Raw genomic sequence first — 25,247 nt, forward strand, 5'->3', positions numbered from 1 at the left:
GAAAAAACTCATAGTAATTAATAGGTAAAATAAAGTCACCAAAGAACTAAAGGTGTAGTACAATTCATTCAGTTTTTGTATCTCAAAACGGCTCCCCATTTTAGCTAAACTAGTTTTTGCAAAAACAAAACAACACTCAATTATATTAATGCAATGTAAGATGCCTAAAGAAGGAAGTAAATATTAGTCTAGAGCAATTCCTGCATAAACTCTGTGCTTTAAAATTTTTAGACTAGTCAAGGAGAAAGGCATTCAGGAAAAGAAAACCCATTTAGTACTACAAAGCCAGAAAAAAAGAAATGTTATCACAGTTAGTTAACCAGGATAAAAGAAAATGTATAACACAAATTAGTCTACAAAACTTACATATCATGTTAAACAAGAAGACTTTACTGTCTCCAAGACATTAGTTAGTGATACTGGAAAGTAGCGCAAAAGTAAATATGAGACCTTCATATTCAAACATTGCTTTGCACTTAAATCTATCAATTTTCCAAGAGTAACCGATGACATTCTTGAAATACAGGCATTAATGCCCAAAGCTGAAAGTTAGAAGCTGTAGGGTACAGTGTCACAAAAACTGACCATAGAAAAAAATTTTTGAATTATTTCCTCTCCTATTAAACAGCACTAATTCCAAAACACAGAAAATAAAAACTACTCACTGAGTCTCTCTGGCAATTACTTTCATTTCCTACCCATGTAAGAACAAACACAAAAAAAGATATTCAGATAGGATAAGTGGTGAGCTTTTGGATATGTACATTACCACTTCATTTTTATTTTATTCATAAACCATTTGACACATAACATTGCATGAGTGGTACTGACTGGCCACAGATTCCTTAAATTAAGAAAATATTTGGAATTCAATTACTTTACATTTCAAGCACATGTAACTGGGTTCTTTAATGAAGATTAAGAAAACAGGCATTAATTGTTTTAAAAACTGAGACAATTACTTATGTGAAGTCAACTAAAATGAAAATTTCAAATGATACCAAATCATACCGCCAAATAATATGAAAATAAGTATGAATTATGTAAGATGCTAGTGAAAACACATACTTAAAGATAAGACAGTGAATGGTAGTACTTAAATAAAATTATACAGAGACATTACTATGTAGAGACCATTATCTGAAGAATCTCCCAACATAGGATTAGTACTCTAGTTGCTTTAATCCTTTAATTGTCTTAACAATAAAATATGCAACTAATTGTGTAAAGTATTTTGGCCTTGCATTCCAAAAGACATATTTGCATTTTTCTTTGTAAACATTGTAAAAACTATTATACAGTGTTATTAAAAAGTAATGTGACTGGTTTATTATACAAAAGTACTATGTCATCTAATGTGACTTCCCTTCATAGTGGTCCCCTTAGAACACAACTCACCCTAAAGATCAGCCATCAGCCACAGACAGTATTTCTACCTCCTTCTGAAAGTGCTTTCTAAGTCTGTAACACACACACATGCATACACACTTCTAAATATCCTCAATGGTGACAAATTTCATAATTTGAAAGTCAATTTTAACCATTTTCATCATTTCAGAGAGACATTTATAGCCAACTCTGGTGAATAAAAAAAGGATGATGAATCTTGGTATAAAATACGAATAGAAAGTAATGAGATGGATGTTTTAGTCAGGCTTGCAAATGATTCAAAAGACAATTCTGAGAGGAAGTTTTCCAAAATGTTTTGAACAAGGGCATCATTGGAATCAGGGTTTTGCTTCTCTGGGTGACAATTTTGAAAAACAACATTAATATGAATGCATAAATTATAGCACAATTGTTGTTTTTAAAAATCAAACTCGGTACTTTTCACTCATACTCTGCAAATATGAAATAAGCAGATATGCATTTTCATTTAGATGATTATATATGTACGTTCTGAAGCGTTCTCTGGGAAAACTAACCCCAGAGGTAAAAGTAACTATATAATCCCGTTATATACAATATAAACTTAACTCTTGATCTTTCAAAAACGAACAAAAATCTTTATTTCCATAGTCATATATTTACATCCAACCCCAATCTGTGGGCTTCTATTAACTTTTTTCTCTCCTATATACAGTCAAAACCTAACAAGAGCTCACTGTGGGATTATGCACAAAAACTGCAAATTTAAACAAGGTGCGATCGTATACTTTTTCACACATTATTGTATCATGCTGCACCAGAACACTAATGTATGCACAGTTCCAAAATAGCTTGGGCTATTACTGCACAGGCTTGAAAACTACTGAAATCCCAATAAGAGCACTTTTCAAAAACTGTTCCTTCATTATTGCACACTAGTAAAGGTTGCTTTTGCTATTTGTATTTTACAATAGAAAAAAATACAGAAATGTCTATGATATTGCCTCATAATTCTGAGGTTTTACTTATTAGACTCTTTGTAGTTATAAAAGTCGTTTCATCAATATAAATATGACAATGGGACTCAATACTATTTAATCGACTCAATTATGGAACAAGTGTGCTTTTTTCCTTATGCTGCCCTACTTTCTTTTAAGTTGCATTTGAATTATTGATGAAGTTGCAATAAAGCATTTCTTTGTTACACATAGTTAGAAGTAGAGAATGTTTCATGGTTAATTTTTAGACCGATAGTGATAAAATAAACACACTTGTTGTCCTTTCAAAAAAAGTCAATAGCATGGTACAAGCTTAAAAGATTGACTTTTCCTTTTTTTTTCTATTGTCTTGAAAATATGTTGTGCTGAAATCATGAATATAACTACAAATATAAAAGGAGAAAATGGTAAGCAAAGTACACTATAGGAAATACAGGTCGTCCAAGTCTTCCTGGGTATTAAAAAGATTTACACCTTTGATAAACTTAGGTTCTGTTTTTTGTCAAGTATTTCGAGGACTTATTTAATTGTGTAACAGAATGAGACCCCTCAAAACAGTATAATTTTGAGGGGTCTCATTCTTGGGGACAGGGACAACATTTCTTATTTAGACTTCCTAACCACTACATAACTGATGCTCCATCCATTTCATCTTCCAAACAACAGCCAGAATGATCTTTCTTTCTTTTTAATTTTTTAATAGACTTTATTTATTTGAGAGAGATAGAACAGGAGTGGAGGGGCAAGGCATAGGGAGAGGGAGAAGTAGGCTCCTGGCTAAGCAGGGAGCCCCATGAGAGATGCAATCCCAGGACCCCAGGATCATAACCTGAGCTGAAGGCAGATGTTTAACCAACTGAGCCACCTAGGTACCCCCAGAATTATCTTGTTAAAATGCAAATCTGAATCCTTTAGTTTGCTCTTGCTTTTTTGATAAAAACCCCAGATCCTTAGCAATATCTACAAGACCCTACATGAGACAACTCCTGCCTCCTCCTCCAGGCTCATTCTTTGAAACTTTTGTCCTTCTTCTCTGTGCCCCAGCCACTCTGGTCTCCTTAATTCCTCAATATTGCAAGCTGTAGCCCATATCAGAGCTTTGTTTTTTATCTGTTTTAAGATTTTATTTATTTATTATGAGAGACACACAGAGAGAGAGAGAGAGAGAGAGAGAGAGAGGTAGAGACACAGGCAGAGGGAGCAGGCTCCATGCAGGGAACCTGATGTGGGACTCGATCCCAGGACTCCAGGATCAGGCCCTGGGCTGAAGCCACCCTCAGCCAACCGCTGAGCCACCCAGGCTGCCCCACATCAGAGCTTTGTAAATGCTGTCCCATATTCCTTATTCACCCATACCTTCTCCACCTAGTTCCTTCCCCTTACCTCTCTTCATATCCCAGGCAAAATGTCTCTTCCTCCTGGAAGCCTTCTATGACTTCCAAAATAAATCAAGCTACCCTATAATATCTCCTTATAATTTCCTATACTCTTTTGCCATAATGCACTTCATAGTAGTTATCATTAATACCATAGCACAACTTTCTTAGCCAACCTACATTCACCAAGTTACCAGAGTCATCAATGTGCTCCATTCCTTCTCTGAAACAAACTATTGACAATAGCACCCTAATGGCAAAGGGCTACTCTGCACAGCCGCATCCCCTCACTCTAACCACTTTAACTGCCTGTTTAATCCAAGTCTGTTTATGTCATTTCAACTTCTTATTGTAATTGGGTAAATTCATTAGATATTACATAACTAATAAAATATGAGGGCAAAATGTTTTTAGTGGCACTAGATCAAATGTTTTGGAAAAAATAAAGGCAAATTATTTTTAATAACCACTTTATAAAACTAGAAAAATAAAACAAATCTACACAAAGTCTGCATTTAAATTCCTTGCCAAATGCCTTTAAGTTTTCCTGCCATTTTTAGTAAATAAAAAAAAGAGCCATAAAATATATATATCATGGGTGTAACTTACCCAAGAAGATGACAAGGATCATCACTCATGGACCTACACATCAATTAACTGGCAAATTCATAAACAGTGAAACACTGATACAGCATATTGTTTAAAATACTCAAATATTTAAAATAGATATCATTTCTATAGTATTCTATGCTTATATGATTTTTTAAGTTAATAGTCCAGCTACCAGTCATAATTATAATGAAGAGGAGAACATCCCTCTATTCTATTTGTTGACACAATTAGATGATTAACCTCCATCTTTCTTACTTGACTGGAAGCTTCATAAGGGCAGGGATCAAATCTCTTTTGCTGATTGTAACCCCATTACTCAACATTTGTCACATGTGACAAAGAATAGATTTGCAATAAAAACATTTTAAATGAGTAAATAATGGTTAATTTTAAATGAGTAAATAATGGTTAATATTAGCCAAGCTTAACAACATTGTTTATTTCAAATTATTACGATCAACATGCAAATAACTGTAAGGAGAATGAGAGCAAGTATGAATATAATCACCTGGAGATTTCAAGGCGCAATAAGTCAAGATAATACATGCCTAATAGATCATCTGTATGTACATTAAAAAAATCTTGATTTTTAAAATTATTTTTAAAAATAGCATTCTCTAGCACAGGGAAGCTTCTACCTTTTAATTTACAAACTATCTTTAAGATAAATTTTCCTTAGGAATCCAGCCATGATGACCATATCCTTATTAAGACTTCTGTATAGTAGTTCCAAATCTGGCTACCTTTTAATTTTATCTATAATGAAGAGTAACAATAATGCTACCTGAAATGTATTTGCCCCTTCCTTCGAGAAATTCAAAGCAATCAATATCTTATAAGCACACTGGTAAGTATAAAAATGAGAACACAACTAAAATGAATTTGTATTAACAAAATAAAAGATATTCATAAGAAAGCTAAGCTATTTGACATTGAGACACAAAATGAATCTGGGATAATTCCTTTAAATTGGGCTGAGTTTTGTCAGAAAAAATGATTATAAACATTAAAATTCCAAAAGGACATGAAGGAACTTACTACACTTATGAGAGGTTTTATATTTTCAGGTTCTCTATTGCTGAGATGATATAAATAAAGGTATCTTTTAATGATTGCACATAACTGATTTATAAGTTTATGAATCAGAGAAAAAAACAAGTAAAAGCATTCTGAAATATAAAGCAGCATATGGGTCATAATTATAGCCAGATATACACAGAGGTAATGGGGTCAGTGTGGTCCCAACCTTTTAGTTAATTTTGAGGAATTGTTAAACAGGAGGAAATGCTAAGTCATTATGACCCTAGCTAGCACACACAGAAACACACACACACACACACACACACACACACACACACACTCCATGATTTTTTTTTCCCTCTATGATTTTTAAAATATTTTAAAGCATCACAACTGTATTCTAAAACCTAATCTATTTTTTAATACTTGGGAGTTCATATGATCTCATTTAAATAGTTACATGGGTCAAACTCAAAAAATTGTCAAAATCTGTCTGCAGTGTAACCTCTCCCAATTTAGTACTCTAGAAATATAGGACAGAAGTCTTCAAGGTGGATACAAAAAATAATAATAATATACTGGCATGCTAGAAAAAAATTACATCTATTTACATTAGTTGTCCTATAGATATCTTTTTCCCTCTTTACCTCATCCCTTTTTAATTTCTATTTTTGGATGTTTAAATAGTAAAATAATCATCTTTTTATTGATGCTGTATTTACATGACCTAAAAACTTTAGGAGACCAGTGAATTAGGTGCCCATCTGGGAAACTGTAAAACCTAAGCCTAAGCCTACACTCTTGTCCACAAACTGGGCTAGAATTCCTCCTCTAACCAATGAATGGTGACACCATTACCACCATCACATGGCTACGTCCAGTCAGTCGTCCTACTTCCAATTAAAATCTTTCCTTGGCCTCCTTCCATAAAGAAATTTTATCAAAAAAAAAAAAAAAAAAGAAAGAAATTTTATCCAAAATTAGAAGTTCAAGATGATCCACGACTTTAAATATTTTTCCCTATCACCCATTTTGCCCATACCCTCTTCACCCACCCCTCTGACAATCATCAGTTTGTTCTGTTTTTATGAGTCTGCTTTTGCTTTTCACTTGTTGGTTTGTTTGTGTTTGTTTTGTTTCTTAGATCTCACATATAAATAAAATCATACGGTATTTGTCGTTCTTTGTGTGACTTATTTCACTTAGAATAATACCTTGTAGGTCCATCCCATGGTCATAAAAGGCAAGATCTCATTCTTTGTTATGACTGAGTAATATTCCATTGTGTATATATACCACATCTTCTTTATCCATTCATCTATTGTTTGACACTTACGTTGCTTTCATATCTTGGTTATTGTAAATAATGCTGAAATAAACATAGTGGTACATATTTCCTTCCAAACTAGTGTTTTAATTTACTTTGGGTAAATGCCCAATAGTGGAATTACTATATCATATGCTATTTACATTTCTAATTTTTTGAGGAAATGCCATACTGTTTTCTGCATGTTTTTATGTTTTCAACTAACTATTAATAGATTGTCACTGAGGCCCTCATTTCACAACAGGAAGAAGTTCATGCTAATGTCATTCTCTCTCTTTTCTTTCATCATTTTGTCACACATTATAGTCTCATATGATTCAGGAAATGGATTACGGATTACACTGTCTAATTTTTAGCTAAGTTAACTCTCATTAAGTGGACAAGTATTTTAAAAAGACTTTCTACAAGGGGCGCCTGGGTGGCTCAGTTGGTTAAGCATCCGACTCTTGATTTTGGCTCAGACCATGATCCGAACGTCATGAAATCAAGCCTTACATTGGACTCCGCACTCAGTGGGGAATCTGCTTGAAGATTCTCTCCCTCTGCCTCTCCCCCCACTCCCTACCCCTCCCCTCAAATAAATAAATAAATAAATAAATGTTTTTAAAAAAAGATCTCCTACAAAATAAAAAAAATCTAGGATTTTTCAGTAATACTACTAATGTAAACATAAATGAAGGGGATCCCTGGGTGCCTTAGCAGTTTAGCACCTGCCTTTGGCCCAGGACGTGATCCTGGAGTCCCAGGATCGAGTCCCACATCGGGCCCCCTACACGGAGCCTGCTTCTCCCTCTGCCTGTGCCTCACCTCTCTGTCTCTCATGAATAAATAAATAAAATCTTTAAAAAATAATAACTAAAGAAACCATAAATGAACATGGGAAAATTGCAAAACTGTAGCTCACAGACCACTGCTAATTTTTAGCCATATTTCAAAAACAACCTGTAAGAATTCAAAAAAATAGAGAAATTCTCTAGAAGGCTGGGTTTAGAGATGCTGTGGTATGCTACCTGGTAGTCCTCATTTTCCAGCTGCCAGGAGTGTTGCCTGCTGAAGACTCACATCAAAGGCCCTTCCTGCGAACTGTTCTCATCCAAAGTTCTACTCCCTCCTCAGAGGTGGCCCCTATCCAATACCAGTGTGATGTTACATAGGCCTGGCCCCTTTGCCTCAGTTCAGGACATCTCTAAGAAGCCCTCTTGTTCCAGAGTGCCCCACAGATTAGCTGAAGCCGCAGGTGTGGTTCAGTCAACCTCTCCTGAGGCCCATCTTGCTATTCTCAGCCCCTCAAAAGCTCTCCCAGTAAACCCACTTCATACGAATCTACAGGTCAGAGTTGGTGTCCAGGGAACTCTGATGTACTACCACTATTGCTTCTAATGTCATTGAAACAGAACCTTGCTCTAAATGTTTACTGTGACCTGATTATTAGCTAAAGTACAACACATGTACATAAATTATGAATGTGTGTGTACATGCACACACAAAATTGTGTACTCTAAAAATTTTACTGATGGGGTACCCTTAAAGTATTAATATGTCACCAAATATGCAAAGACAGCATTTTAACTGCTCTCTTAAGGAGCCAGATTTCCATTTTTTGACTGACACATCATTAGTTCATTTACAAGCAATGCAGACCATGTTACTCAACACTATAAGGTTCTCTCCATGGCTTACTAAACAGAATCTGGTACATATGAATCTATGATAAAAGAGACCACCCTAGGGATGCCTGGGTCGCTCAGTGGTTGAGTGTCTGCCTTTGGCTCAGGTGGTGATCCTGGGGTCCTAGGATCGAGTCCCGCATCAGGCTCCCTATGGTGAGCCTGTTTCTCCCTCTCCCTGTGTCTCTGCCTCTCTCTCTCTCTCATGAATAAACAAATAAATTATAAGGAAAAAAAAAAAAAAAGACTGCCCTAATCTGACCACTGTCGACAATCACAGCCTCGTCTCAGCCGGTCTCTACCATGCTCTACTGACACCAAACAATCTGTAATTTCACAAACACACCATGTCATTTCTCACCTCCTTGCCTTTTTCCTTATGTTGTGCTGCCTGCTTGTGATACACTCCTCCCTTCTCAGAGCACCACTCCCTGCCCTACTTAGCTTAACTCAGAGCCTTAAAAAGTCCAGGTTTCTGGGAGCAATGTGCCCAGGTGCTGATAATAAAGGGGTTACAATATCTGCAGAAATTTTAAGAAGCATAATATAACTAACCAAAAGTCAATGGGATTTTTTTTTCATCTGGATTTCCTACAATTCTAAATTATGTAAATAGTAAAATGGTCCTTCCCCACCAAGGCTGACTGCCCCTAAGACCCAACCTGGATGTTCCACTCACCTGTTTTAAGCCTTGACTCAGGAATGCCAGTAAACACTGGACAATCCCAGTAAAACTTTAGGTTTGAATATAGATCATTATGAACTCAAAAAAAAAAAAAAACCCAAGAAGTTGTATAAAAAGTAAAACCAATAAATACATGATATTCTCAGAGATAAACAATATTTTTTTATTTTAATTTATTTATTTGTGAGAGACAGAGAGAGAGAGAGGCACAGACACAGGCAGAGGGAGAAGCAGGCTCTATTCCATGCAGGGAGCCTGACGTGGGACTGGATCCCAAGTCTCCAGGACCACACCCTGGGTTGAAGGCAGCTCTAGGTAAACAATATTTACATAATCAATGTAACTGTTTCCTGAACTGATTTAACACTCCCTACACTTACAAAGGAAAGGGTAAAATTATATTGGAAGAAAGGGAAAAGGAATATGTGTAGTTTTAGAAAGGCAAAGTCAAAGCACCTGGGTGGGTCTGTGGTTGAGCATCTGCTTTGGCTCAGGTTGTGATCCTACGGTCCTGGGATTGAGTCCCACATCAGGCTCCCCACAGGGAGCCTGCTTCTCCTTCTGCTAAGATCTCTGCCTCTCTCTGTGTCTCTCATGAATAAATAAATAAAATCTTTTTTAAAAAGGAAGAAAGGCAAGATAGAGGAAGAGTAGAATAACAAAGCCAAATAGTAGGAAATAAGTATGTTTTTAAATTAAAAAAATAAGGAGTAAACACTTTATTTAGAAATACAGACTTGGGGGGTGCTTGGGTGGTTGAGTTGATTAAACATCTGACTCTTGATCTCGGCTCAGGTCATGATCTCAGGGTTATGAGATGGAGCCCCACATTGGGTGTCAGGCTCCGCATTAGGTATAGAGCCTGAGAATCTTAAGATTCTCTCTTTCTCCCTCTGCCTCTTCAACATCCCTCTTCCTCTCACCACCAAAAAATACAGAGTTAAAAGTAGTAGCAATGGGATAGGAGAGCTCCTACTAAGATAGGAGAGCTATTTTATTAAAGAAATTTGAAAAAAAAATAAAAAAGAAATTTGAGTTTATACAATGTACATACATTATCTTAATATGTATTTGATTAATAAAATGCCCAATTCATACATTAATTCACTTAGAATATCTTCTACAACCTCTCTTCTGTGCTTTCAAAATACTCTATCACTACACCTATCATGCTGATATATAATTACTGGTTTATGTTACTAGCTCCCCTATCAAATCAAGATTCTTGCAGACAAGAACCAAGATTTATTTATATTTATAACCCTCCACAAAAATGAAACAAATTAAAATTCAAATCTGAATTCAATAAATATTTACTGAGCTCCAAGTAGACAAAAGTAGTAATAAGATACAGGTTTCTGATTTCAAGGGATAACATTTATAATCATAAAATGTCATCATATGGTAGAGCTCATTATGTGCCAAGGATTGTTTTAAGTACTTTGTATCCATTTCCTCACAACTGCTTATTGATATAATTATCCCCATTCTGCAGATGAGGAATCAAAGACAGAGAGGTTAAGTAAACTGCCCAGCTCAAACAAGGTAAAGGATGATCCAGAATAGGGGTATAATAATGAACTACAGCATCTACATTCCAAAGCACAAACTCACAATTAGATCTCAAAGGATGAGACATGTTCACAACATGCTTACAATATGGTACAATATATAATTAAGTCAAAAAAGTAGTTATAGATGTAAATAACATAAGATCAGAAGGAGAGATCTCTGGTCAGTATATTCTATGAGGATGCTATGAAAAAGTAAAATTTAATTGGGAAATTAAGAGATGGATAGGATTTCAGGAAATCTATACAAAGGGATGATATATACAAAAGGAATACAAAGAAATGTAAAGGCATCTACATAGATACATACAAAAGGCACTATATGTTTTGTGTCAAATCTCTCTGCCTGAATAGTCAAGATCTACCTACAGCAGGTCCAGATCCAGACAGCAGACATTTCAACATTTCAGGAGACATATGGTCTAATACACCTCTTTTCTGAATCTAAGAAACATGGAAACAATGGGTAATTACCAGAGCAAATATCCCAATACGTTGCTGGAATGGGGTTGGAAAGTAAAGTTTATAAAAGCACATGAAATTGGGTAACTTTCTATTTTTCTGAAGTCCTTCCTCTTGTCTCCATCTCTAACACTAATGCTAGAGTCCAAATTCCAAGCCATCATTTTTCTCTTGTGTAAATGATATCAATAGCCCCTCTCAAGTTTGGTCTACATGTTATAGCCACAAATTTCATTAGTTTCTTGCCTAAAGTTATTTGGTGGGTTTTTTTATCATGCTTTTTATAAAGACTCAACTCTTTACCATGGTGTACCAGGTTTAATAATCTGATCCCAATCTACTTCTAGAGCCCCATTTCCCAGTCACTCAGCAGCAGCTAGTCCGACTTTCTAATTCTAAGAACATATCCTTCCCCCTCTTTGGAATCTTTGCACATGCTACTCCCCATGTCTCAAAAGTTTTTTCTCTTGTCCTCTTTACCTCATTAACCATTCTTCATGTGTGACTTTCTCACAGCAGCCTCCTCCAACTGGACCCCCTAAATATATCAGATAGTTCTCCTATAGACTGCATATACTTCTGTGAAATAGATTTTCACAATTTGTCATCATAAATACAAGTAACTGATTAAAGTTTATCTTCCCTAATAAACTTTAAATCCTTGTGTACAGGTGTGTGCCTACTATATACATCACTGACATTTAACATGGCATCTGGTTCATAGTAGGCATTCAATAAATGTTTGTTGACTGTTGAATGAATGAAGGGACAAAACAAAAAGAGAAAGCAGAAATAGAGACAGGTGGTATGAGAACCAAGAAAAGTCAATAGATGAGCAAATTTGAAGCAGACAGAAAAAGCAACTCTGGAAGAAGTCTCTGAATCAGACAGGGTTCAGGTGTGAGCAGTGGCTTTTTATGCAATAGGATGGCCGCTGGTGTGAGCACTCTGAGAAGAGTTGATAAAGCTGACCCATAGCAGATAGTTTGGGAGTCATCCGGGAAATTGTGTTCAGCTTGAATCCAGATCAGAAGCAAATCATTCAAATATGAGCCTGAAAAGAAAAAAAGACTTGGAGATAGATTGTAAGACCCTCGAAAAGCAGACTTAAGAGTCTGGGTCCCATCCATGTGTAGTACTCGGGCACTTTGAATTTTTGAGAACGGGGCCACATGATTTAGATAGTATGCCAGGAAGATTGGCCTGACAGTGATAAACACAGCAGGTTGCAAAGAGAGATGCTAGTTTGTGGAACTTCACAATAGGTCAGAAACACTCTGAAAAAAGCCTGTCCTCAAGTAACGACAGTACATATAGAAAGAAAGGGGAAAATAAAAGTGTCATTTTGAGGGATGACTCAACAGGACTTAAAATATACTTTCTGTATTACCATAGATAAGAGCCCAGGCTTTAGAATTGACCACTCAGGGTTCAAGTCTCAGCTCCACCACTACACAGCTATGCTACTTCTGGGCAAATTCAATGTTATCTGTATAATGGGGCAATGTCCGCATCTAAATAAGAGAAGTACTAGGAAGAATCAATAAAAATAAAAATGAACTACTTAGCACAATGCCTGGCAATAGTAAACTATCATTCAAGGCCGACTGTTATCCCAAGGTAGAAGAAAGGGCACAGGGGTGACACGCCAGGGAACTTATTTTTGGTGGGCATGTCTTCGGGTCCCAAGAAGATAGCCACCTATACAGTAAAGAGTTAACTCCTGTCCTGCCTTCTTCTGCTGTTCTTCATAACACATCTACCTCTCTGCCTTCTGATCTGGATTCATGCCAAACATAATCTATGCTGACTTTTAGTAGGGACTGTATTCTTCAAGCTGCTTGAGCCATTTCTAAACTTATGCTTTTGACATTTCTTTCCAACTTGCCCTCTTACTGTAATGCTGCCCTCTAGAAGCAATCCTACATACTAAACTTGAAGGCAAACCTTCTGTGGCTAAATACACCACTTCTCTCTTCCCAAGAAAGGTCAGAAAGATTATGTTGAAAGCAAGTGCAATGTTAAACTCGGTTTTTAAGAGTTAACAGAGAGCAATTTTTTTTTTCTCCAAGGATAGGTAATAGCATCAGATTCTGAAATTAAGCACAGCAGGAAGAAAAAGGCTGCATAGATTTCACAGAGTATCACAGGCCTCTGCAATAAAGCACTTAAAAATGCCTTGTATTGGGATCCCTGGGTGGCGCAGTGGTTTAGCGCCTGCCTTTGGCCCAGGGCGCGATCCTGGAGACCCGGGATCGAATCCCACGTCAGGCTCCCGGTGCATGGAGCCTGCTTCTCCCTCTGCCTGTGTCTCTGCCTCTCTCTCTCTCTCTCTGTGACTATCATAAAATAAATAAAAATTAAAAAAAAAATAAAAAAAAAATAAAAAAAAAAAAAAAAATGCCTTGTATTGCTAATTCTTTACACAATCTCCTTTTATTTTCAAAGCAGTATGCGGGGCTTGAGCCATGAGACACGCATTGATGTTAACATTACACTGCTTGAATTAGAGCCATTTTTCCACTGAAACTACTGTTAGGTTTAGAATTACTTTTTACCATCTTTCCCGCAATACATTTTCTGGCCTGACTTCCCTGATCAAATGAGTGGTTGCCTCTCCTAACAATGCAGAACTCACCTTTGCAGCCATTACCGTAGCAAACATCTTTCCCTCAAAATCCCAACCACCAGGCCTGGAGCTATAATGGGAAATTGGCCTACTCAGAGGTCTCTGGATCACATGTGACTCTGAGAATTCTAAGCGAATGGGGACAACTCTCTTCTTCGTCTGCTTTCAATCATCCACCTCCCCCTCCTCGGCCCAAGTCAGTACTCTTCATTCACTGATTGAACTATTCAACAAATACTTATTAAACAGCTAATTTTTGAAACAGTAAAATGAAAGTGGCATTGAAGGAAAAGCAGTGCTTGGTGACAGGCAAACAATCAGATGGAGACCTTATTAAACTCTAAAGAGATCGAGAACATGCAGTTCTTATGAAGATTGGCTATTTTCATGATCACTAATCTATTGGTTAGCAATTGTAAAGGTTTCTCCCCTTTTTACAAGACATTTTTGGGTCATTTAAAAGCTTTCTTTTTCAGTCCATGTGGAAACCCTGTCATTTGTTCAATAAATATTTACTGAGTACTATGATCATATGGAGAACAAAACAGACTCAGTCCCTGTCCTCATGTAGTAATCACTGCTCCCAAGATAATACAAACAAACAGTAGCCTGATGATTTAATCCTATACAAACCTCAGGTTTGTTTTTGCATTGTTTATTTGTTTGTATGAAGGCACTTTCCTGTAAGGACTGTATTTGTCTAATTAAAACCTTGTCCTTGTCTTATCTCACTAGGATTTCTTTTCAGCATACTCTTTCTTGACTTCTTTACCTGCAATAATCACAAACTATTCTATTGTACACATATTATTCTCTTCCTCTGTTTTTGTTAATTCATTAAAGCAAAGGTCTTTAAGCACCTACAATGTTCCAGACATTGTCTTAAATATTTGGGATACAGGGATCCCTGGGTGGCGCAGCGGTTTAGCGCCTGCCTTTGGCCCAGGGCGCGATCCTGGAGACCCGGGATCGAATCCCACGTCGGGCTCCCAGTGCATGGAGCCTGCTTCTCCCTCTGCCTATGTCTCTGCCTCTCTCTGTGTGTGTGACTATCATAAATAAATAAAATTTTTAAAAAAAATATTTGGGATACAGAGCTGAGTAAATAAATCAACCTCCTGTCTTCAGTTTACTTTGCCATTTTAGATTTGTCCTCTTAGAAACTTCTTTCCAAGCCTAGAATACACATAACTGCCATCCCTTCCTTAACCCCAATCCGTTTTGTGACAGGTCCCCTCACTCTTGACTTTAAGCATGCTAATGTTCTACATATAGACTCAAATTTACTACAGGTATCTTATATTTTATTTCAAAACTCCTAAAACCACATCATCAAAAAAAACGTTTAAAAATCTAGCAATAGTGAAAGGGAATAGAAGGGAAGGGAGAAGAAATGGGTAGGAAATATCAGAAAGGGAGACAGAACATAAAGACTCCTAACTCTGGGAAATGAACTAGGGGTGGTGGAAGGGGAGGAGGGCGGAGGGCGGTGGTGAATGGGTGATGGGTACTGAGGGGGGCACTTGACAGGATGAGCACTGGGTGTTATTCTGTATGTTGGCAAATTGAACACCAATAAAAAATAAATTTATTATTAAAAAAATAAAATAAAAATCTAGCAATTAGCTGGCACTGCCACTATTCTTTGAGCATCTTGCTTTAATTTCAGATACTATAGATATAGCTTAGTACCAAATTAAGTCAATACATTTTTATCACTAGTTGTCAAACTTTAATGTGTAAAAAAATTGCCAGTCATACTTGTTAAGAATGTAGGGTTATTGGGCTACCACCACAGAGATTCAGAGTCCCTGTCTGAGTAGGAGCCAGAAAGGTAGATATTTAAAAATATCCCAGCTGGTTTTCTACTAGGTGATGGAGTAATCACCTGTGAGAAATACTGTTCTATCATTTCCTTTGATGTCAGTTTTCAAGTATTCAGAATCTCTGCTTCAAGTCATAAAATATTTCCTATTAAAGTGCAAACAAGGGATCCCTGGGTGGCGCAGGGGTTTGGCGCCTGCCTTTGGCCCAGGGCGCGATCCTGGAGACCCGGGATCGAGTCCCACGTCAGGCTCCCGGTGCATTGAGCCCGCTTCTCCCTCTGCCTGTGTCTCTGCCTCTCTCTCTCTCTCTGTGTGACTATCATAAATAACTAAAAAAAAAAAAAAAAAAGATTAAAGTGCAAACAACATGCATCTGTGTTCAATAAATATTTTTTGTTAATAAATGGATCGGTGGGTACTTGATAATAATAACCAACATATAGGATTTACTTTACATCTCAGGCATCACTTTTTGTGTGACTTCTCACATGTTCCTCTTAATTATCCCCTGTGGTAGATGGGAAGTTACAGTCATTGCCCCCACACCAGCATGTTGGCCACAGTATGATGGAACGAATACATGCAAGCAAAGTCAAACAGACTGAAATGCAGGCAATAATTCTCCTGCTTCCTCACTGGGAAAAAAAAAGAAAAGGCCAGCACCTGACCCACTGGAGTTTGTTCACCCATCCATGAAAAGGGGATAATACCCACCTAATAGGAGGCTGTGAGGATTAGAGGAGATTATCCACATAAAGTGCCTAGCACCATGCCTGGAACACGTCAGTGCTCAACGGCTGTTAGTTTTCCCACTTCCCTGCCATGCATGGCTGTCTTGAATCAAAATGAAGCTCAGTATGCAAGATATATGTCGGCTCAACAACCATTTGTTCTGCTGCTCCGTCCAGGCCTTATAATTATGCAAATGCATACATCACAGTGCCCTCATGGAGCTGACCTTCTAATAAGAAGTGTTTGGTCACCCTATGAGTTACCCCTCTCAAACCAGGCAGCAATACATTCAGACACACCTTTCACTTCTCGCTTTATCCAGGGAGATTCACACAATGCAGAATGGTCAGTGGTGTCATGATAATAAAGACTTTTTGGCAACCGAAAGATTAAGAAAACCCCAATAAGCAGCGGTAGGGGAAAAAGAAGAGAAAGAGAGAGGGAAGAGTATTTTGGGGGTCTGAGTTAATTCCTAGAAATAAATAGTGGGAGCATTAAGGTTCTCTACATATTGACAGATTTGTCTGTTTAGTATACATTCAAATTATCACTTTATTTCCTGATTTAATGTAGAAAAGACACTACTGTCCTGCTAGTAGTCAAGGTAGGGTGGGGGGATCCCTGGGTGGTACAGCGGTTTAGCACCTGCCTTTGGCCCAGGGCGCGATCCTGGAGACCCAGGATCGAGTCCCACGTCGGGCTCCCGGTGCATGGAGCCTGCTTCTCCCTCTGCCTCTCTCTCTCTCTCTCTCTCTCTCTCTCTGACTATCATAAATAAATAAATAAATAAATAAATAAATAAATAAATAAATAAATAAATAAATAAGGTAGGGTGGAGTGAGGCTTCTAGAAGAAAGAAAAGTCAAAACAGAATTCTAAGAAATAGTATGCACTTGTTCAAGCAGTTTCCAGTGCAAGAGTAAATTAATGAGACTGAATGTGCCAGATACATGGGAAAGACTGCCAATACTGCATAGTAACACCAAGCATCGCAAGAACTCACATGCAAACCTCAGTCACACATCAAACAACTTCAGCTTTTAGTAGCCATGAATTACACCAGGAAATCTTAGCAGACATCAGATTTGGGGGCAGGCCCAAACCCTGAATGGGAATGGACCAGCACCTAGGGAGGAGGATATAAAGCCTGGCACAGCAGAGAATTAAATCAGAAATTTAGTGAGAAACAGTTTAGAAAACACGTCATCAAAAGTACTAACATCTCTTTGCCTCTCACAAATGTTGAAGTTCATCAGCCTTCTGAACATTAAAGTAACCAGGGCTCACTATTTGGGGAAAACTATGCCAAAAGCCTCACAGTAAGCAGTCCTTATCCTGGGCACAGATTCCCTAGAGGGGTCACTTGTTTGAGGAATGTGTCAAAAATTAGCTCTCTTTTCCTGCCTCCCATCCTCCTTGGACTCTGAAGTTGTCCCGATGCCAGTTTCCCACACTCTAACTCACAGAACTACCTAGAACTCAGGGGTAAAGTGCCAGCGGTCCTGTGAATCCCACTTGAAATTAAGTTAAGTCAGTGCATTATATCCAAAAAATGCTCGCTGATACACACAGAAGGGACTGCTCTCCACTGCATTACTGAGAATCAGTCTGAGTCTAAAGGACATGGTCTTCATCCTCCACCACCACGGCCCCCCCACGCTGGCACAAAAAAATAGCAACAACTCAATTCTCAGTCCAATAACGTCTTTTCTCAGATGTTGTTCTCCCAGTGGGTAGAAGAATGAACTGCCGCAATGCCACCCGCTCCTCTACAGTTTCTTTTAATTTAAAGTTACAACAGGAGGGAAGAAAAGAGACTTTCTATTAAGGGACAACTCCCTGAAGGGTCTCTTAGCTGACAATCGAAGGACTGCTCATGGCAGTGATCAAATCTAACGCAACAAAGTGCTGGTGGCTCTGTGACTCATCACAGCAGGAGCTAGCACCGAGGGCCACTTGAGTTCAGTGCTTTGTGGCGCGGCAAGTTGGTTTAGGAACAGTAACATAGGGGAGCAAAGACTTGCAAGGTGTTTGAGGCTCAAGATAAAATGCAGACTTACAGTGCAAGTTGCTTCTCAACTGAATAGGAAGCCTTAGAGGGGTAAGGAAATGAAGAGAGCATCCTGTCTACCTCGCGCTTTAGGGCAAATTACCTGAAGACGGCCAAGGTCAGTCGGTCTAGCTGTTGTGCAATTTATAACCTGATAAAAATAAGGATTGAGGCCGGAGAAATAAACTGAGCTACTTTTAAAAGGCAAACACTAAAGGAGGTTCGCTTGCAAAACAATGCCTTCTAATTACATGCACTACGTATTGTTCAAGTATATTTACTCTCACCTGATACAATCACCTATACCTGTCAGTTGCATATTACAAGTACATTTAGAAGAGTGCAATACAGTAACTGCCCCCCTTCCTCTGTGGTTTCACTTACCTGAGGTCATCCCCGTGCCAGACGCAGATGACCCTCCTTCTGACGTATGGGCAGGTCAGTTGGTAGCCTAACACTACGTCACAATGCCTACATCGTTCACCTCACTACATCTCCCCATGCAGGCATTTTATTATCTCACATCATCATAAGAAGGGTGAGTACAATACAATAAGAAATTTTGAGAAAGAGAGATACCACATTCACATAAGTTTTATTACAGTACATTGTTATAATTCTTTTGTGATTATTAGTTATTTTTGTTAATCTCTTACTTCATCTAATTAATAAATGAAACTTTATGACAGGTATATATGTGTGTATAGGAACAAACAGCACATATATGACGTCCGGTACTCTCTATAGTTTCAGGCATCCGCAGGAGGTGTTGGAACATATCCCTCGTGCATAAGGGGGGGGACTACCGTATACATTGAGCAGTTCCTCTATGCCATACATGGAACTATGGGTTTACACATAATTTCATACAACCTCATTTCATGTGACTAGGAATCTGGGAGGTGATACTATCATTATGCTCATTTTGCAGTGGAGTAAAATGAAACATCAGAGAACTTAAAGAAACTGCTGAGTCCTTTTTTTTTTTTTTTTTAGTGACAAGTCCACCTGACCAGGGCTACTGCTACTAACCCCTGGGCCATACTGCCAAACCACAACTATATCATTCAGATCTCCTACTGCAAGATTATAATGGACTCGTGCCCCACCTGCTGCCCCCACGCCCTTAGCAACAGCTGTGCACCAAGACCATGCTTCCAGTTGTGCCTCATGGGGGACTGTTCCTATCTAGTGACTGAACACAGTTAGGGGACAGAGGATTCTTCCAATGGCTGACTCTTGTCTGCCTAGCCAACCTTTCCTGGACTGCACTACAACAGAGCTTCTTTCTACTCAATTCTCCTTCCTTCCATCTCTCCTTCCATACGTGCCAAACCAGGATCACAACTGAAAGGCTCTCCCACTTTTCTGCTCCCTCTTATTACATGTCTAATCCCCTGCTCTCACCTGCTTCTCGAGGGATCCAAATTAACGCAATAACCAATTATTTATTTGCTTTTTAAAGAAGGCTTTCTTTTATCCCTGGTCACCTGTATAGGTACCTCCTATCCCACTATTCAAAAGTTTGCTTTATGTCATTTTGCTTTCATAAAAAACCTACATTAGTATCTGTTTTCAATAATCCAAAGAGTATTTCTGCTTTTATAAAAAATGGTAATTGCTTCTTCACTTTACACCATTTCAGCTCACGAAAGGTTTCACTGAAATGCTCTACTTTCAGATAGCAGGGGAAGCCCATACTTAGAAATTTTTCCTATCACTGGAAAGAGAAAATCACTAATTTCTCCACATTATTATATGTCATCTTGTCACACTGGTAATATATTTATTGGGCCTGTCTCCTTGTACCAAATATAAACAAGCCTATGAGGTTCTCTTTGAAGGAACTGCAGATGCCAAAGGGCAAACATTGCAAAGTCAGATTTCTTTCTTTTTCTTTCTTTGGAATCTCTGTCTACATGTATTATAATTTCATATTACTTAGAGGTAGATAATTATTCTACGGATAAAGTCACAATAAATTTTCACTAGTGCCTATCTATATTGGAAAATCAGAAAGGATAACAAGAAGATCTATAGTCAGGTCCTAAAGTTTTTGTTTGCCTTTACCTATTATGCAGGATAAAACGTTAATTACTGAAGGAACATTTCTATGAATAAAAGATAGAATTCACACTTGCACCAAATACAGCATCTTAATAAAACCACATTGTCAGAGATCATATATAGACGTTAACTGAATCACTACTTTAAAGTGTTGATCTCAGCCTCAAGGAAGTGATATATTTTTCTTCTTGGACTCAAATAAGTCCAGTACAGAGCAAGTACAAATTTAATCTTCAAACATTATTAATGATCAAAAAGACTTGGCTGGAGGGACAGAGGAGGGTAGCTAACATTTACTAAGCACCTAGTTCATGACAAACCCTATGCTAAGAATTTAACATACAATATCTAGTGTAATCCATGCAATATCTGTTTAAGAAAAAGCATTATTATCTCCAGCTTTAGAGGTGAGTACACGGGACAGAGCACTGAACCGCTGAGAACTCCAAGCAAAGCATCCCGCTTCCTTCCGGAGTTCCCTATAACTAAGACTTTAACTGGTGCTGCAGTGACAACACAATACCTGAACATCCAGGGAATTCCAACTGGAAGTCAAGCCAGAGCCCTCCCATCCCGTCGACCACTGCATTATATGTCCCCTTGGTTCACGTGATAGCATATCATCACAAAGTAACTGAATGACAAGTAACTCAGCATCGAAGATACAATTAGGGTTTTTTTTTTCTTTTTAACTTAGAATGAACTTTAAGTAATAAAGAACAAATGGGCCTATATCTATAGAATTGAATAGCACCTCTCGTGGAGATACATTTTTTTCTGGGTTTATTTATTTTTAAGGGTCAAGTTTTAAAGGGTGGTTATTTAATATATTCCTTAAATACATTCATTTCCCCCCCTACTTTTATCAATATGCCTGCCCAACATCCTTACCAGTAAGCAGAGTAATTACTTGCCTATAAAGTATGATCTGGGTAGTACTGAAAAAAATCCCCATGTTCATAAATATTTCTTCTGGCAGTTTCACTTGATACCTGTAATCTCCACAACTCTTTCTCTAAGGAATTAGATGGTCATAATAAACTGCAACAATAACAATAATAATAACCACATCTAGAGAATTAAACCATAATGAGCTATTAACACCTTTGAATTAATTAGTTTACGAGCCAGAGTAGGGCAGGAATTCAGAAGGGTCCTTCAAAGCAAACTGGGCTATTATCAAGAGCCCATCCTACAGTTCCTATCCCTGATCAGGAGAGCATTCAAAAGCACCCATGTAGGCAGCGAAAGGGGTAGGAGTTTGGAGGAAACAACCCAAAAAGCATCTTCCCCTTAATTCTAAAGACGAGGAAATCGAATATAGTAAGGTTTCTTAAGTAGCACCACAGAAATGTCCTGACGTAGCCCAGCTAAAAGTGACGAAAAGTGCCTGAATATCTGCCCTGCTACTGAGCTAGAAGTCCTCCATTTCCCCCTCCTTTAAACATAAAAATTCATTCGTTTTAAGCAAAAGGTTAGATCCTTGCTTTGTATTCTTAAGAATTTCATTTTAACTCCTCCATTAAGAGCAACTTTTCATGCAAATGAATTCTTGGTTTAATTGAAAATCATTAAATAACTTTTCTACATCTAAAATCCTTCTCCTGCTAGGTATAAGTAATTATTTATGTTACATCACATAGAGAAAATAAACAACAAAGACCCCACTCACATTTGAGAATCATTTACCATTCCCACTCCCCAAGCTCCCCCAAATGGGAAATGGAATAACAAGACTGATCATAATTGGATTAAGAACTATAATTCTTTAATTCATTCATCAAATTGAGGCATTTGGAACAGTTTATTTACAGAGTTGTTTAGACAGTTTTCTGTGGTGTTTTTTAAGATAAACCAAAATGCCTTTCTGAAAGAAGTTTCAGATCCCAAATCATTAACATATGAAAACCAAATGCAGACAATTTACAAATGGGTGTTTTAAACAATGTTTGGAACAAAATTGGACTTTTATTTTATTAACTATCTACAAATCTAGGTTCAGGATATACTTTATTTGAAACAGCCAAGCACTCTCTTTGCCTTTAAAATAAGCCTACATTTCTCAGGCTAAAAAATTGTGACGAGTGTATGAGGGAATGCACTGACTTTAGGCCTAGACAAATAAGTTTTCTAGGTTACTCTCAAAACTCTAATTATAGCATTTTCTACCACTGCAGGTGATTGGATATTGGGTAAAATGTCCAGGTTATGCCAATCAATCATATCCAACAATTCTATCTGATGAAAATCTAAACAGGATTCAACCTTAAAACTCTGTTGTTTGAAATCCAGTGTATTTTAGAAGATCGCTGAAAACAAGTTTTATCCTGCCCTGTATATTACTTTATATAATCTGAACATGACTTCAAAACAATGATTGTCTATCACTTAGTAAATGAATAGAGCTTTTTCAAGAAGACAGCATGTTCTTTTAATCATCATATCATAGTTTTCATTTGCTTTAAAAGAAAAAATTATTCAAGCGTTCAAATTCATTAACTGGAAAATGAAATTTTAAACTTCCTCTATAGCTCATGTCTTACCCCCAAAAAGGACCGACCAAGAAAAAAAAAAAAAAGCCATCATACCTGAGCATAAGCTTCACTCTCCTGTTATTTACTATTTACTCCATATACTCCACAGATATCTTTATAAGCAAATATTCATTTTTTTTCTTTTATAGAGTCATGTGTCAGTCTAAACAGGATGTGCATTTACATGTATAGAACTAACTTAACTTGAAATAACCACTGAATCTCAAATGCCTGGTTATTTACCAAATAAGTTTGAAAGTTTGAATCCTGTATATAACATGCCATTTGACCAGAACTGTTTAAGCTCAACAACAAAACTAACAGAGTCTCTGTATTAAGAGTTGAAACTCTTTTTTCCTGTACTAAGTTTTACTCTTTCAAGTCTATCTCAGATTGATTCAATATTGCTCATTCAAAAAGGCTACAAAGAGATTTTTTTAAAAACCCACAAGGAAACAAACAAACAAAAAAAAAACCTCTATTAATTCTTCACATACAAGATTGTTAGAAGACCACTGGAAAGAAAAAAAAAAAGAATTTCAAGCGAGCATGCTACTATATAATTAACACAAATAACTAAATAATTATGCACATCCCTTCCCACCCCCACAATTAAATGTTTTTAAACAACTCATGTGATGAAAGATCTACCTTTTAGGCAAACAAAAGCAATCCCTACCAGTCTGAGGATTTAAAGCTGTATTGCATCAGTTTTAAGTGATGCTTATGATTTTTATCTTCCGCAGTTCTGAGGAATAAACAGTTGATGACATAATTTGCAGAAGAACTTTGCACAATGCCTAAGAGAACTTTCAGTGTAAGTACTTTTGATTTTAAGTCATTGTGGCTGAATTTATCTAGGCTTCAGCCTCCGAGCTATATTTAAATCAGGAAGAAGCACCCCCAGAAACTTTGTCCCATGTATCTACATTGGAAACCAGATTCTTTCCCTATCAGAGTTAACAACAGTTCACACACAGCTGAATTCCTTCAAAATGAGACAGATCAAAATTTTGCAGTTCTGTAAAAGACTCTAAGAAATGGTCCTCCTTTTAATTCTATAAAAGTCAAACTTAAAAAAAAACATTTCTGTATACTTTAAAGCCATCTGGCCCTTAACCTAATCACTCTTGGCAATCGAGCCTCACTCCTGTAATCCTGATCAAAAACTCTGCTCTGTTTTTTCTGATTGAAATATCCATTGCCTCCAAATCTCCCACGCGCCTACTTCATTGGCTTGTTTTGTTTGCGTGGGCTTTTTTTTTTTTTTTTTTTTTTTTAGGGATAGTAGGGGCCATTATTTATGAGCAGCAAGGAAACAAATCACTCTGTCTCGTCCCTTTGCAGATTCCCACACTTATTACCCAAAATCCCACAGATCTCTCTTGGTCTTGCCCTTGACTGAAGAATTGTGCTGAGCCTGAAGGCAGTCTCTGGGGAAATCGGCTCAAGCCTTTCTTGACAAACTACTTTGGATATCTGGATACTGTGAGGTTCTCAAGTGGGATAGAACAAATCCCTAAACTTTTCTGGAGTACAGTTGACTGCCACCCAGAGTGCCTGGGTTGGCTGACAGTGAGACTCTTGGCTCTGCACATTCACAGAATTCCTCATTTTGCCCTGCTTTAGCTGAGAAGGCAAGCCATGAGAATGAATTTCCCATTCCCCACGCTTTGGAGTTTAGTCTGCGAGGCCAGCGTCTTCAGCTCTTTGCCAGGGTCAATCTCTGTATTAACGACGCTCACGCTTTGCAAAGTGTAAGGAAAATGACTATTAAAATACGGAAACGGTGCTTCAGGTGCAACCTGGGGCCGGCAGATCAATACTCCAGCAACTGCTGCTATCAAATCAAACGCAAACACTTCCAAACCCAATCTGATCCGCGGTCGGATCACCTCTTTTCCTTGCCGATCACCGTAGCCCCCAAGCGCAAGCGAGGTTTCCCAAACCCCGCGCTTCAAGTGACACAACACGTGACGGTTTCACTTCGTACCCCGGCGGGGGGGGTGGGGGGTGGGGGGGGAGGGGAAAGTAGTTGCAATTAAAATGAAAGCTTCCGGCCTCTGGGATCCCTTGCATTCTGAAGGATGGGACTTGCCTCCGAAATTCCGGGCGGGAGAGGAGGAGGACTGGTAGGCAGAGGGGCTTGCAGAAAGCGAAACAAAAAGAGGAAAAGGGAGGCTACTGGGACTGTGCGGTGGGCTGGGGGCCGCGCTCGTGGGACTCCAGGGAGCGCAGGGAGCTCCGTCCCAACTTTTAGGGTCTGTGGTCCAGCGTCGGCCGAGCCGCCCCGGCGAGCCCAGGCTCTCCCCCGCGCCGCTGC

At 38.0% G+C, this 25,247-nt stretch overlaps 1 protein-coding gene across 7 annotated transcripts in view; it reads right to left on the reverse strand.

Annotated features, from left to right (window-relative positions):
• SOX5 (SRY-box transcription factor 5) overlaps positions 1–25,247 on the reverse strand; it is a 997,462-nt gene that overhangs the window by 970,656 nt on the left and 1,559 nt on the right. The window lies entirely within an intron of this gene.

The sequence above is a fragment of the Canis lupus genome, chromosome 27, assembly GCF_011100685.1.
Source record: "Canis lupus familiaris isolate Mischka breed German Shepherd chromosome 27, alternate assembly UU_Cfam_GSD_1.0, whole genome shotgun sequence".
NCBI classification, from domain to species: Eukaryota; Metazoa; Chordata; class Mammalia; order Carnivora; family Canidae; genus Canis; species Canis lupus.